The following is a 14756-nucleotide window of genomic DNA, read 5'->3' on the forward strand; positions in this document are numbered from 1 at the left end:
CACATATTCAATATCTGCTGAACAATTTTATAAACTGCATAAATGCATAACTAAGAATTTTCATTTGCCTTTATCTCCAACCCTAGTTCACGAGCATATGCTCCTACCTCAGACTGTTCACATGAAGCCTCTATGTGCAAAAAAGCGGTTAATATAAAAGTGCTGAAAGTGCTTTACAGTACGACATATATAACGAGCTGTGTTCTTAAATATATACAAGATATAAAAAACCCTAAGCCTATACTTTTATAAAAAACACAAACTGTGCAAATAGTAAAAACAACAGTATAAGAAAACGGAAAACTGCTGTACTGTGCTGTTGCAAGTCGATCATAAAAAAAACAGCATCAGAAAATTACAGTAAAATCACTTAATTTTATAATGATTTGATATGCTCCCACTACATAATCAAAAAGAGCCCAGTACTATACATTCACTGTATGTCATGCAAATGTTATATTGTATTGCGATTGAATTATTACACAAGGGGAACCGCACTAGTGGCTATTGTCCATAGAAAATTATGCAAATCTTCAGTCTATTCAACCCATTGGGACTCTTGCTGTCAAGTTCTAAAATAAAACGTGTCTCCAATTTTCTTAAAAGTTTATCTCTATTGCCACCCCTTCTAAAGGGGGCCACAGCATCAATCACACAATAAGAGAGGCATCTCAGTTCATTGCCATGTACAGTCCTGAAATGCCTAGTGCCCGGATATGCATTATCATTATTCACGATCGCCCAGAGATGCTGTAAAATTCTGACATGCACCTGTAACTTAGTGCTACCAACATAACGCAAGCCACAGGTGCACGTCAGAACATACACCGCATACTCAGTCCTACAGCAAAAGTTTCCCTTGATGGTTACACTATTGTCTGAAAATGGAGTGCTGTAATGGGTTGTGTTGATGCCAAACGTGCACGCTCGGCAAGATGAGCATTTGTAAAAACCTTCTTTTGACTTCAGCCATGTGCTACCTGTGCCTAGTTCTGGACTCCTTTTCACCAATTGACTTCGCATGGATCTGGCTTTTCTATATGTGATGGTGGGCATTTCAGGCAGTCTACTACCTAGTACACCATCAGTAAGAACAATAGGCCAATTCTTCCTGATGATTGACTTGATCATTCTCTCTGTTTACTGAATGTCGTGATGAGGCGGGGAGTAACCTCCTCATCTATCTCAGTTTGGTTTCTGGGTCGTAATAAAGACTCTCTAGGTCTTTCATGTGCTTTATTGAGTGCCCTAGAAAGAACTGTTGTGCTGTATCCTCTTTCTTTAAGTCGCCCTACCATCTCTCTGGAGCATTTTTGGTGAACTACATATCCGTTTTAATCTCAATAACTCGCCATATGGGATGCTTTCAATGAGGTGTCTCAGATGCCGACTGCTTGCATGTAAAATACTATTGCCAGCAGTGGCTTTCCTGAATAAAGATGTTTCTAATGTGTGGTTTATCACTGAAACTTGTACATCCAAAAAGTCTAATTTCACTCTACTTATATTGGATGTAAAGTTGAGGTTACTTGTGTTGTTGTTTAATGACCTCACAAATTCCTGTGCACTACTTTCATCCCCATCCCACACACAAAAAACATCATCGATAAATCTTAACCAATGACGTGCATGATTTATATTCGGAGTAGTTTTCAGGACCTGTTCCTTCCACCTGCCACTGGATCGCTTTGAGTCCTGTTTCATGATTTATGCTGGTGTATAATGACTCAATGTCCAATGTTATGAGACACCAGCCATCCTGCCATTTCACAGCGTTCAACTTATTCAAAAAGTCACCAGTATCTTACATAACTGGTAAGATTCTTTACAAAATCTTGCAAATAATAATCAATATATTGGAAGATATGTTCACTCACACTGTTGATCGCCGAAATGATTGATCTGCCTGGTGTTGGAGAGATCATCTTATGAACTTTCGGGATTAAATACAAAATTGGGATAACTGGATTCTATGTATGTATATATATAAAGAAACTCGCGTCCACTTCTGATACTCCTCCTGAAAAACACGAGCGTGGACCCAACAGTTCAGAGCAAGCCTATGAGTAAGATGTCAATCATTGAAGCGCGTCAGGCGATAATTTACCGCAATGCCAAAGAGAGCCAGTAATGAAGTCCGCATGGTCTACTGCCTGTCGAGTGCCCTGCCAAGCTTTCGGGCATTTGTTGAGAATCTATTGATACGGCGGCCCTGACGTAGGGAGGAGCACCACCCCGTTGAAACACAAGAGGGACTGCGGCAGGAACTGTTCCTGAAGCCAAATAGCACAGGCAGCTTTGAAACTAAGTGACTCTCCTGCAACATCGCGGATCCTACTAAAGGAAGAAAAAAAGCTTTTAAACAAAATGATAACAGAAACCTACTGAAGGAAAATTATTTGCTCCAAGAGGGTCTACGTGTCCCAACATGCTCTATTACGAACTATGCACTAAGCCAAGCCCACTGAGGGCAATGAATCAATTAAGTATGGAAAAGAGTGAAAATAAAAGAGAGCTTCTTCTGTTATGTCTTTCAGAGTAAGCCTATGAGTAAGATGTCAATCATCGAAACGTGTCAGGCGATAATCTACCGCAATGCCAAAGAGAGCCAGTAATGAAGTCCGCATGGTCTACTGCCTGTCGAGTGCCCTGCCAAGCTTTTGGGCATTTGTTGAGAATATATATATATCTATATTCACTGAAAAAAACATAGGTTTCAGGGACTTTATAGTTGCAAATTAGGATTTAAAAAACCTTTGAAATTCACTGAAAAAACTATAGGTTTCAGGGACGTTATAGTTAGTTGGACATTTCACTCATACAAAACCATAGAAATTCCGCCGTTATAGTTAGTTGAGCTAACTATAACTCGCGCCCCCGCAATGCACTGCTGATGACGTCACATATTATATGATTCATGACATGGTCAGTGACATCACTGATGACATCACTGATGACATCTCAAATGACATCACTGATAACGTCATCCATGTGATAGTTTCATGCATCTTCTCACACCCTAATATAACCTTTGATACACCCACTCTAAATTACATACTGCCATTCTCAAAACCATAGACACTCCAACACCAATAAGTACATACCCACTCACAGAGTCTTAGGTCTACACACCCATCCACTCACTCACCCGTACAGTTACTCATACTTATGGTCACTCAGTACAGGAAAATCATATGTACTCATACTCCTATATAGACACTCACACACCGCTACTCATCCATAGAGGTACTCACACACGTACTCAGTCATGCAAATAATTAATCACACTGCCATTTACTCACCTATACAGTTATACACACACTAGCTCAATTACTCATACAAATACTAGCACATTCTTACGCTCTTATAGAATCAATGATAGAAGCACACACTCATCCATACAGCCACTCTCATGATCACACACTCTCACTTATATAGGCCATTTCTGTACTCCAACACATATATATATTGCCGTTCACATATGTACTAAATCACACATGTACTAATGAAATATAGATTCACTCACTAACACAACCATACACACACTCACCCACCCATACAGTCCATCACAGTTCTAGTCTTGAAACCATGCACCCAGTGAATCACCCACTCATATATCTATGCACAGGGTCACACACACCCCACCCACACAAACACTCAGGCACCCATACAGATACTCAGACAACCAATCTACAACCCATATAGACAATCATATAGCAACTTGCAAACCCAAAAAGCCACTTACACACCAGCAGACAGACGGATACAGACATTCACACAGTTTACTCACTAACCCATGCATTCAGTAAGATACGTTTAATCACTCACTTATAGAGTCAGTCACGTACCAACAAAATCATCCATCACACACTTATACACCCACTCATTCTTCAATATGCCTTTCCCTATATATAACTATATATAATAAACATATTTAAACTTTACAGAAACACACAGACACTGGATAAGGTCATCAGTGATGTCATCAGTGATGTCATTTGAGATGTCATCAGTGATGTCACTGACCATGTCATGAGTGATGTAATATGTGACGTCATCAGTGCATTGCGGGTGTGCGAGTTATAGTTAGCTGAACTAACTATAACGGGGGGATTTCAATGGTTTTGTACGAGGGAAATGTCCAGCTAACTATAACGCCCCAGAAACCTATGGTTTTTTCAGTGAATTTCCAAGGTTTTTTAAATGCTAATTCCTAACTATAACGTGCCTGGAACCTATGTTTTTTTCAGTAAATTTCAAAGGTTTTTTAAATGCTAATTTCTAACTATGCCTACAGAGATAGGACATGTGAAGAAAGAAGAAAAAACGCACAGAAAGAAAAAAAAGAAATGCAGAAAGAAGCAACAGAAGTCCTCAAAGACAAAGGAAAGTGCAGGAAGAAGGATAACGTGCAGAAAGAACAAACAGAAGAGCAGAAAGAAGACTTGTTTCAAAATCATCCTGTACCCTCAACTGCCTCAGACGGGTACTGGTGGTAACTGAGTCTGACTAACCAGTCCTAAAGCCAGTGCTATGTTAAAAGACACTTAGAATACAGTGAAAACACCTACATACACTAGGGAACACTATGCGTTGCAGTACCCCTGTGATTACCATGGCCTCCTCTGTAAGACCCTAGTACATAATAGGGCAGGGGGATTAAAACTGCCTCTTAAAATGCACCACAGGGCACGTTTGCACACTGGTGAAGGGAGGGGGGGCCTGAGGTGACATGTGTGCAAACATGCCCTGTGGCCGTTTTAATTTGGTGGATAAAGTCCCCTTGAATCCTGAGAGTCCCTAGGGTCAAACTAGCCCCCTAGGTACCTCCAGTAAGCGCCACAGAGCTGCGTTGCAGAGAGGTGTAAAAATGGGCACGTCCTGGACCACCTCTCTGCAACGCAGCACAATGGCGCTTACTGGAAGCAGCTGGTGGGCTAGTTGGCCCCCAGAGGCCCTCAGGATTCAAGGGGAATTATTGCCCCAACTTAAAATGAGCCACAGGGCATGTTTGCACACGTCACCTCAGGCCCCGTCCCCTCCCTTCCCCACTGTGTAAACGCACCCTGTGGCAGTTTTAAGTTGGGAATTAAGTTCCCTTGAATCCCGAGGGTCCCTAGGGTCCAACTAGCCCATTAGGTACCTCCAGTAAGCGCAACAGAGCTGCGTTGCAGAGAGGTGTAAAAAGGGGCACGGCCTGGACCACCTCTCTGCAACACTGCGCAGTGGCGCTTACTGGAAGCACCTGGTTTGGTAGTTAGCCCCCAGAGGCCCTCAGGATTGAAGGGGAATTATTTCCCCAACTTAAAACGCGCCACAGGGTGTGTTTGCACACGTCACCTCAGGCCCCATCCCCTCCCTTCCCCACTGTGTAAACACTCCCTGTGCCTTTTTAAGTTGGGAGATTAAGTCCCCTCGAATCCTGAGAGTCCCTAGGGTCAAACTAGCCCACTAGGTACCTCCAGTGAGCGCCGTTGCAGAGAGGTGTAAAAAGGGGCATGACCTGTACCACCTCTCTGCAACGCAGCGCAGTGGTGCTTACTGGAAGCACCTGGTGGGCTAGGTGGCCCCCAGAGGCCCTCAGGATTGAAGGGGAATTATTTCCCCAACTTAAAACACACCACAGGGCGTGTTTGCACACGTCACCTCAGGCCACGTCCCCTCCCTTCACCACTGTGTAAACATGCCCTATGGCGTGTTTTAAGTAGGGGAATTAATTCCTCTTCAATCCTGAGGGTCCCTAGGGGCCAACTAGCCCACCAGGTACCTTCAGTATGCGCCAGAGAACTGCGTTGCAGAGAGGTGTTCTCAGGCCATGCCCCTTTTTACAGCACTCTGCCACGCAGCTCCATGGCGCTTACTGGAGGTACCTGGTGGACTAGTTGGCCCCCAGGGACCCTCAGGATTGAAGAGGAATTAATTCCCCAACTTAAAACACACCACAGGGCGTGTTTGCACACATGTCACCTCAGGCCCCGCCCCCTCCCTTTACTACTGTGCAAACACGCCCTGTGGTGCGTTTTAAGTTGGGGAATTAACTCCCCTTGAATCCTGAGGGTCCCTGGGGTGCAACTAGCCCACCAGGTACCTCCATTAAGCACCACAGAGCTGCGTTGCAGCGAAGTGTTAAAAGGGACGTGGCTTCAGAACACCTCTCTGCAACGCATCTCCCTGGTGCATACTGGAGGTTCCCGGTGGGCTAGTTGACCCCAGTATTCAAGGGGAATTAGTTCCCCCTCTGCAAATGCGCCAGGGGGCGCGTTTGCAGAGTGCTGCAGGGAGGGGGCTGGGCCTCCAGTGCGATGCAGTTTTTTTTTCTTTTATTTTTTTAAGAAGGGGGGCTATTTGGCCCCCCCTTCTTTTTCTAATTTATAGGCCCTGGGGACCCCATCCCCCAGGGCCTGACCCCTATTTTATTTATTTTCAATAACAATTTGGAAGGGGGCTGCGTGGCCCCCCTCCCAAGGTCATAATTGGCTCCGGGAACACCATCCCCGGGGCATAGCCATTTTTTTTTACATTAATCATTGGAGGGGGGCTGCGTAGCCCCCCTCCTTAGGCCATTTATGGCCGCGGGGACCCCATCCCCCGGGGCCGGCCTTTCCTTACTTTAAAAAAAATAATAATTATTATAATTGGGGAGGGGGGCCACGTGGTCCCCCTCCCAGGCCACTTCTAGCCCCAGGGACCCCATCCCCCCGGGCTGGCCCTCTCCGTTGGGGACTGTGGGTGGTCACCAATCCCCCCACGATCCAGCCGGCTGCCCGTGTCCTGCAGGAGCCGGCATTGCTTTTCCACATGGGGAGCTGCTAAGATGCAGCTCCCCGTGTGGAATAGTAATCGGCTTTGGTTTTTGGAAGAGAGAGCAGGTTTCCTGCTCTCTCTTCCAAAAACCAAAGCAGTTTGCTATGGCAGGGTGGGAGCCGCGAGGCTCCAGCCCTGCCATAGCAAACTACAGTGTCCCGGGGTGGGCACCCCAGGACACTGCAGGAGCCGGCCCTGGGGGGTGGCGGTCCCCAGGGCCATCAAGGACTCCAGGAGAGGGGCCACGCGGCCCCCCTCCCAACATTTACAAAGGCCCGGGGGTGGTGGTCCCCAGGGCTTGGAGGTCCTTAACGGACCCCCAAATTTAAATAATTAGTGCCCCGGGAGGTGGCGGTCCCTGGGGCGTGTGGGGGGGCTCAAGCCCCCCACAGGATTATTTATTTTTAAAAAAAGCCCCGGGGTGGCGGTCCCCGGGGCAGTGGGGGAACTTTTTCTCAACCTGCCTAAGGTTCCACAGGGAGGAGGAGGTAGCAATACCATTGATATAAGCAACAACAGCAAAGTTAAGAGCCTTATGAAGACATTCGAAAAAAATTGTCGCAGCAAGCTCACCAAATGGTGGGAGATAAAATCATTAGAAAAATACCATGAAGTGGGAAGAATTCCCAGAAGCCTTAGGATAATGTTGGCGCCAAGTTTTGATAGCCCTAACCCACTCCTTTTGAAGGAGTGGGCTGAGAGTAATTTGGAGGCATCCATGCGCCTGGTGTGTCTGCTGGTGGAATACGCCAGGATTGACCGTGACAAAAACATGGAAGAAATCGCAAGGATCAATAATGAGTTGAGCAAACCAGAGTTTTTGGATAGTAAGGAATATATTGACAAAAGCATGAAAGAGATGAATTACCGCCTACGGAAACAATAAGAAGTGATTAAAACCAGGAAGGCATTTAAATTTGCCAGCGACAAGCAGGATTATGAGTCGGGGCAAATTTTTACGTCTGCGAGCAAATTTGACAATTTGTGTAAACAGAAGGGTAGTGGCATTAATAAAGTAGCGACAAACCTTAGAAAACCTGATTCTGCTACTAGCGACTCCAACATATCCTCGGATGCCAACCTAGCCCCAAGTGAGGAAGAATCAGATGATGGTAACCCCGGTGCAAAGCGAGGGGATTTAGGGCAACTGACATTGCAGAGGAACTGGATTATATCAGGATGGAACGCAAACAATCATTACGCCCGCGCAAACAAAGCGCCTCAACAAACAAAGGCGAAACACAAGGAGGCGTGAACGACGGAAGTGTTTCAGAAGCAAGGGGAAGGCGGCAGCAAAATCGGTATTGGAAAAAGAACAAACAATAGATGACAATACCATTGTCAACCTTACTAACATTGATTTGGATCAGGCTGAGAAACAATTGTTATCATTAGGTCTTACCTTCTGTCTCGAGAGTAACTTTGAATATTGCAATACTCGTATTGATGTCTTCAAGTTTATTAGGAAGATCAAATTAAGAAAATATTTTACCATTGAAAACAATCTGGAACAAAAGAAGATCTTAGAAAGTAAGACCAGCACCACCCAACAAGGGTTACAAGTCAAAGATATGTCTTTGGTCCGTACTTTACATGATCTCAACCATGAAGACATACAAACCAGCAATACGCAAGAATTAGCAGTGGCAGAGGGTATCAACATATCTAAACCAGGCCATAGCCCTTTCAAGCCAGTCTCCACGTTTTTTCCAAATATGCCACGCGATGCCATTGATATTTACCATGACCGAGTCATTGAGGAACTGAAAAAATTACAGTATAAAATCAAAACACAACAAAGGTCACCTAATAAGCAAATGAAGCAATATTCGACACTGATGAACAAAATTTAAAAAAATAACCCCATTGTAATCAACAAATCAGATAAAGGTGGGAATATTGTGCTCTGGGAAAAGAAAGAATGCATTAAAGAAGTATATCGCCACCTCAATGATGAGGTTTGCTACAAGAAAATCAATATGGCATCGGTAAATGTGATCCAAAAAAACTATAAGGATAAACTAAACGAATGGAGAAGGGAAGGGCTCATTTCTAGAGGCGACTTCATGTGTCTCAAAAAAGATTTTCCAATTTTACCAAACATTTATTTCATACCTAAGGTGCATAAAAAGGAAATACCTGTTCCGGGGAGACCTATTGTGTCATCTATAAACAGCACCTTTGAAAATACTTCTAAATATATTGATTTCTATCTCCAGGAATGTGATACGAGTTTACCAGCATACATTAAAGACACTACAGATTTTTCGTATCAATTAAATAACTGTGAATGGTCTAAGGAATATCTTTTTTTAACAATGGACATATCAGCCCTGTACACGAGTATTGCCCACCCAGATGGAATGAGAGCAGTGGAATTTTATTTGGGCAAGAGACCTATAGAAATGTACCGCCATAGTCAAATGTTGATTAGAATGATTCATTTGTGTCTCCACAATAATGTTTTTATATTTGATAACAAAGTCTTTCAAAAACTAAGAGGAGTGGCTATGGGGGCATGCTTCTCCCCCAGCTACGTGGGGTTCCATTTCGGCTGGTGGGAGGAGCATGTTCTTAAGGTACAACATGCCACTGTATGGTCTAATCATATTGTCAAATACTGGCGATACATAGATGATGTGTTCATTGTATGGCGAGGTACAGAAGATCAAGGTAAACTATTTGTTGATAACATCAACGATAATGTGTTAAATCCGCATTGTATGGCTAATATTGACTGTGTTGATACAAATTTTCTTGACATCCAAGTACGAATAACAGATGGTAGGATTGAAACCTGTTTGTACAGAAAGCCTACATCGGGCAACATGGTGTTACATGCGGGGAGTTTTCATCCACCACACACTATAGCTAGCATTCCATATGGCGAGTTCATTCGTATACATAGAGCATGCAGCACTCCAGAAGCCAGACAATATCCCCAGTTGGAGGCTATGAAGAGATTGGAAGCCAGAGGCTATACATCAGGCAGGCTAGAAATGGCCATGAGAAAGGCAAGTGCCCTCAATCGCACAGCTCTCCTAGACCCCAATAGGAATCTTCAGCAAGAAGATGGTCATCTAAGTGATAAAGAGGATGGAGAAAAGTCATAAATTAGACTAGTCACAGGTTATAGTAGGCAAGCTAAAAGCATAAAAAAAATTATCAAGAAAGAATGGCCAATTGTCCTCACTGATCTTACCCTAAAAGAGGTTGTTCCCACCACGCTAACAGTAACCTTTAGACGTACATATTCTATGCGCAATGAACTAGTGAAGAATAGCCCAGAAACCAACATTACAGCAAGCTGGCTATCACCCTGTAAGGGATTTTTTAGGTGTATCTCATGCTGAGCTTGTAAGTTTGGCACCAACACTGCCACTTACGTGACACCTTTCTCAGATACACCTATCGCTCTGAAGGCCCACTACACCTGTAGAACGGAATTTGCTGTCTACGTTCTCAAATGCAGTTGTAATCTATGCTACGTAGGTAGCACTAAATTACAGGTGCATGTGCGGATCCTTCAACATCTCAGAGCGATAGTGAACTCTGACCAAACCTACCCAGTGGCACGGCATTTTAAAGCCGTACATAATAACAATTTGAACTGTTTACAGTATTTTGTTATTGATGCCGTGGCACCATGCAAGAAGGGTGGTAATAGGGAGAAAGCACTGCGCCAGCTAGAGTCACGCTATATCGTGGAGCTTGAAAGTAAGTCCCCGGCGGGTCTGAACATAGGTGAAGACCTATATAACTTTCTATAGGTGTGAGACACCATTTAAGCCATCTAATCCTTTGTGGCATCTGTAGACCCTACTTTGGGTAGCATTTTTTTCATAATAGTCATGGAAGCATTTGTCCCTGGGAGATCTATTTGTAGATTTTCCAAGCTGTATTTTGTAGATAGTTTTCTCGCTTTGTTTTTGTATTTTCTGTATTTTCTCTCTTTTTTCTATTTCCTTGCCCTTTATCCAGCATGAAACAATATATGGATAGAGGAATGGTGTTTTTACTTGCATAACTTGATATGTTTTGACCCCTAGCCTCCCTGTGGACCGTAGAGGGTTTTTCTATGACAGTCCCTTATCTAAGAGTAAGATGGTATAAGGACTTATCCAAAGTATTATTTCTAATTTACCACCTTAGATTCTTGAGGCTGGATCTATGAATATTCTTATGTGTAATTTCTTTTCCTCCTTTTATTTTCTATAAGGAGTATGGCCGCCATATATCATATATTACGTAGCATAATTCAGCCACATTTTTAAAGCCTTTTTTTGAGCACGTAAGCACTATTATTGCACTGTTCTACATTATAGGCACATTTGTACTCTGATCGGCGTTGTTCTGGCTCTATGACAACTACCCTTTAGCCACAACATTATTTAATAATACTAATAGAACAACTTGTAGACATTGAATATATGCTTAGCTTTGCTTTTCATATGAATATAGGTACAGGTCATCTTTACATAGAGTGCTTGTTTTAACCTATCTGTACATTAATATAGCAGCATTTGCACATTTGTATAGTGATGGTTTGCAGATAACTCGGTATTTGAACCTATCATAACATCTCATTTCGCATTCCTTTATTTGCACGATATTTTGCACATATTTAGATATTTGAACCAGTTTGATTATATTCAATGCTGAATTTGCACACTACTTGCATTCTTTGCACACAAGCGCTTTTTGCACATAAATATTTACCTTTTTAAACTGGGTTTTTATGTGTTATGTTTTCATCTATTTATAACATATTATGTATATAGGATGGAATTTGCATTGTGCCTTGTATTTCTTATGTCTATTCGTTTAAAAAAAAAATATATACTCCTGATGAATACAAGTAGATGCTTAGAAAATAGAGCAGATCATATTAGCTCTATGTGTAAGCGGGCTATTTGCAAATGATCATACAAACAAATGCTAAATAAGATGGAGACATTACATGTAGTCGTCTCTATATTATAGATCATCTTTGCAAGCTTTGCAATACACTGTATTTGTTTTCATTTTAAATGTGGTTTCAGGGAGACAAATAATTTATATTAAGTATTTTGTATATGTCTAGTAACATACCGATCAACGTCATCAGGTAGAGCGATATCTGTGCCTTTAAAACTATGTTTCAGCTTCCCATTTGCTAAGTGATCAAGGACACAGCCTAGTGTCCGAAACACGTCTGAGGCAGCACCGTTTGTTCACAGCATTTAAATAAATACCTATTCTGGCATCAGCCTATTGAAGTGTCCGTGTTCCTGTTTGTGTAAAGACACACTAGGGAGAAGCGGAGTGTGTATATATGTATATTACCTACTGGCGGTCGCACGAATCTCGAGGTACATCACTGAATATATACCGTATGGACCTAGATCAGGAATAGAGGTGCACAACTTAAACTTTTTATACGATCAAGGCCCCCGGTATTGACAATCGCATTGTAAAACAAACATCACATCTCCTAAGTTTGTGAGGGCAAGAGAAAGCGGTTTCACTAGTGTATGTGATGTAGCCTCTTCGGCCCCCACCGGGGTGACCGTTCCCCTCAGGGTCTCATCGTTGAGTCAGTGTAGGACGGGTGCGAGTGCAATTGTACTAAGTCAGACCGTTGTTCACCATGAAACTCAGTCTGGTATTAGTCCAGGCACTCTCTTGTCCTGGAACCTAGCAGGTATTAAGACCAAACTAGATTCCCCTGAATGGGTCGATTTTGTCAATAAATACGATATTTGCCTCTTTCAGGAAACATGGATTTGTGAGGCCCAGTTCCTCTTGGGATATCTGAATTTCCATGTCCCAGCGATTCAAGGTCCGAAAGGTCGTCCTATGGGTGGATTAACCATCTGGGCCCGCCAGGGCTTATTCTCAAGTGCTGCCATGATTGATACAGGTTCCCCGGATATTCAATTAGTGAGACCTACCTTTGGTTACACGGGCACACTGGATATTTACAATTTATACCTTCGGGGGACAAAAGGGAAGAAGTCACGGGTATTGGACATTTTGACCAGCCTCATAGAAACCAATTTGAGCAATAGGGATTTGATTGTTGCAGGAGACTTCAATGTTACATTTGATCCCCTTTTAGACCCGGACTCAGAATGGAGTCTCGACCCTGAAGAAGATCGGCTGTGGGGAATACCAGGCCTCCCGCTTTCTCCTATTAAGAGGTGGTCTACGGTAGCGGTGCAGGTAAATGCACTTTGCTACGAGAAAGGCTTAAGGGCCCTGAGTGGCAGGACCTCAGGGGACAAGAAGGGTGCCCCCACCTTCGATAATGGCCGCTCAGCAAGTAGGATAGATTACGTCCTCTGCTGTATGAGGCTGTGGCAGCACATTATTGACATGGTGGTTGAGACAAGAATTAAGAGCGACCACAACCCCATTTGTATTACCCACTCCTGGTGGGGGGAAAGTAGCTCGGCGAGAGAGGATCCAAAACTGGCTATCCCCGGTTGTGTCCCCACAAATGACATGTGGAGACTAAAGTGGACACAGGTAAAGACCAACGCCACGGCTATTGCTAGCATCGAAATAGAGCTCTCCCAAACTACCGCGAGATTGGAGGATGTCGTGGGAGTAAAAGAAAGCAATGACCAAGCAACTAGATTACACGAGTCCTTCTTTGAGGGGCTACGTGGCTTTTTTCTTAAGCCAATAAGCAAAGGCAACAAGCCTCTCTTTAAGCGATTGAGGTGGTATGATGGCGAGTGTAGACGAGCCAGAGGTAACTTAACACAAGCCCTCACTAGTGGGAGCAAAATAAGTATACAACTAGCCAGACTGTGAAGACCGGAGACTTCGTAATACAGAGCAGGCCAATATCCACGGGAGCGAAGAATGTGTCTTTCCTCTCCCCAGAGACAACTCCCCCTTGCCTATTAAAGTAGCAAGAAGAGCGAGATATCTGAGGAGCGAAGAGACCGGAATGAGCCACCTGGAGGATTTCGGTGTCAGTCAGTGAGGGAACAGGAGGAGACGAAATATAACCCTGCAGCAAAGGAAAACAAACAACAAAGCATAGGTGAGAACTAGGGTCTTCTAACACGTGAGCTTATACTCTATCTAAACATGTACCCTTGTGTACCATCACACACTTACACAGGTTAGGTATGCCAGTAGGTCTCGAGGATGATTTGTACTTGCTGAGAACTTAATCCCAAGGCTTCAATATACAAACTGTAGTAAGTTCCAGTTCGTTAAATAAACAAAAAAAAAAATATATAATTAGTCTCTCTCAATGAGATGCTTAAGTTTATGCCTCTAGTTGCCAATGTCTATACCATATGTCCATAAAGGCACTTACTTGAGGCCAACTATGCCAGAGGCGATACGAACCAGGACTTCTCTGTGCTCCTTCTATTCCAATAAGGCGTCACTGGTGCTCCAAACAACCAAGGATAGAGTTTTAGCGCTTCCTAGCGCTGTATCCAATTAAAGTGCTATTTGTTCATAGCGCGCCTCCATACTGTGGCAAATAATATAAAAAAAAATAATTGGTCTCCATGTACCGCTCGTTGGGAGCAAGAGAACACGAACGCTACCTAGCGCCCGTCAGGGTCAGCAAAAGGTGTTCTGTAACTAACGCTTGCTCGCGCTAGTGCCGTGAATGCAGAACAGCTGTTCTCGTTAGCGCTGCCTCGCGCTACCTCATACAGAGGGGGAGTTCCCAAGCAGGACTGACAGCGCGCCCTTGCGCTGATGCGAGACAATCAAACTCAAGCCGTCTCCAGCGCAACGTCGCGCTAGTGAAAACAAAAAGAGGTTTGTTGGGGGAAAAAACAACAGCGCATCCACACTCTCTAAAGGGGAAGTTCCAGGCAGACTCTGAAGAAAAAAATAGAGCGTCCTCACGCTCAAAACAGAAAGTCCCAAACAGACTCGGTGATCCTTAATATACAGCAGAGCAGAGCAGAGATTCCTCACGGCGTCCTCGTGGC

Source organism: Triturus cristatus, chromosome 9 (assembly GCF_964204655.1).
Source record: "Triturus cristatus chromosome 9, aTriCri1.1, whole genome shotgun sequence".
Lineage (NCBI taxonomy): Eukaryota > Metazoa > Chordata > Amphibia > Caudata > Salamandridae > Triturus > Triturus cristatus.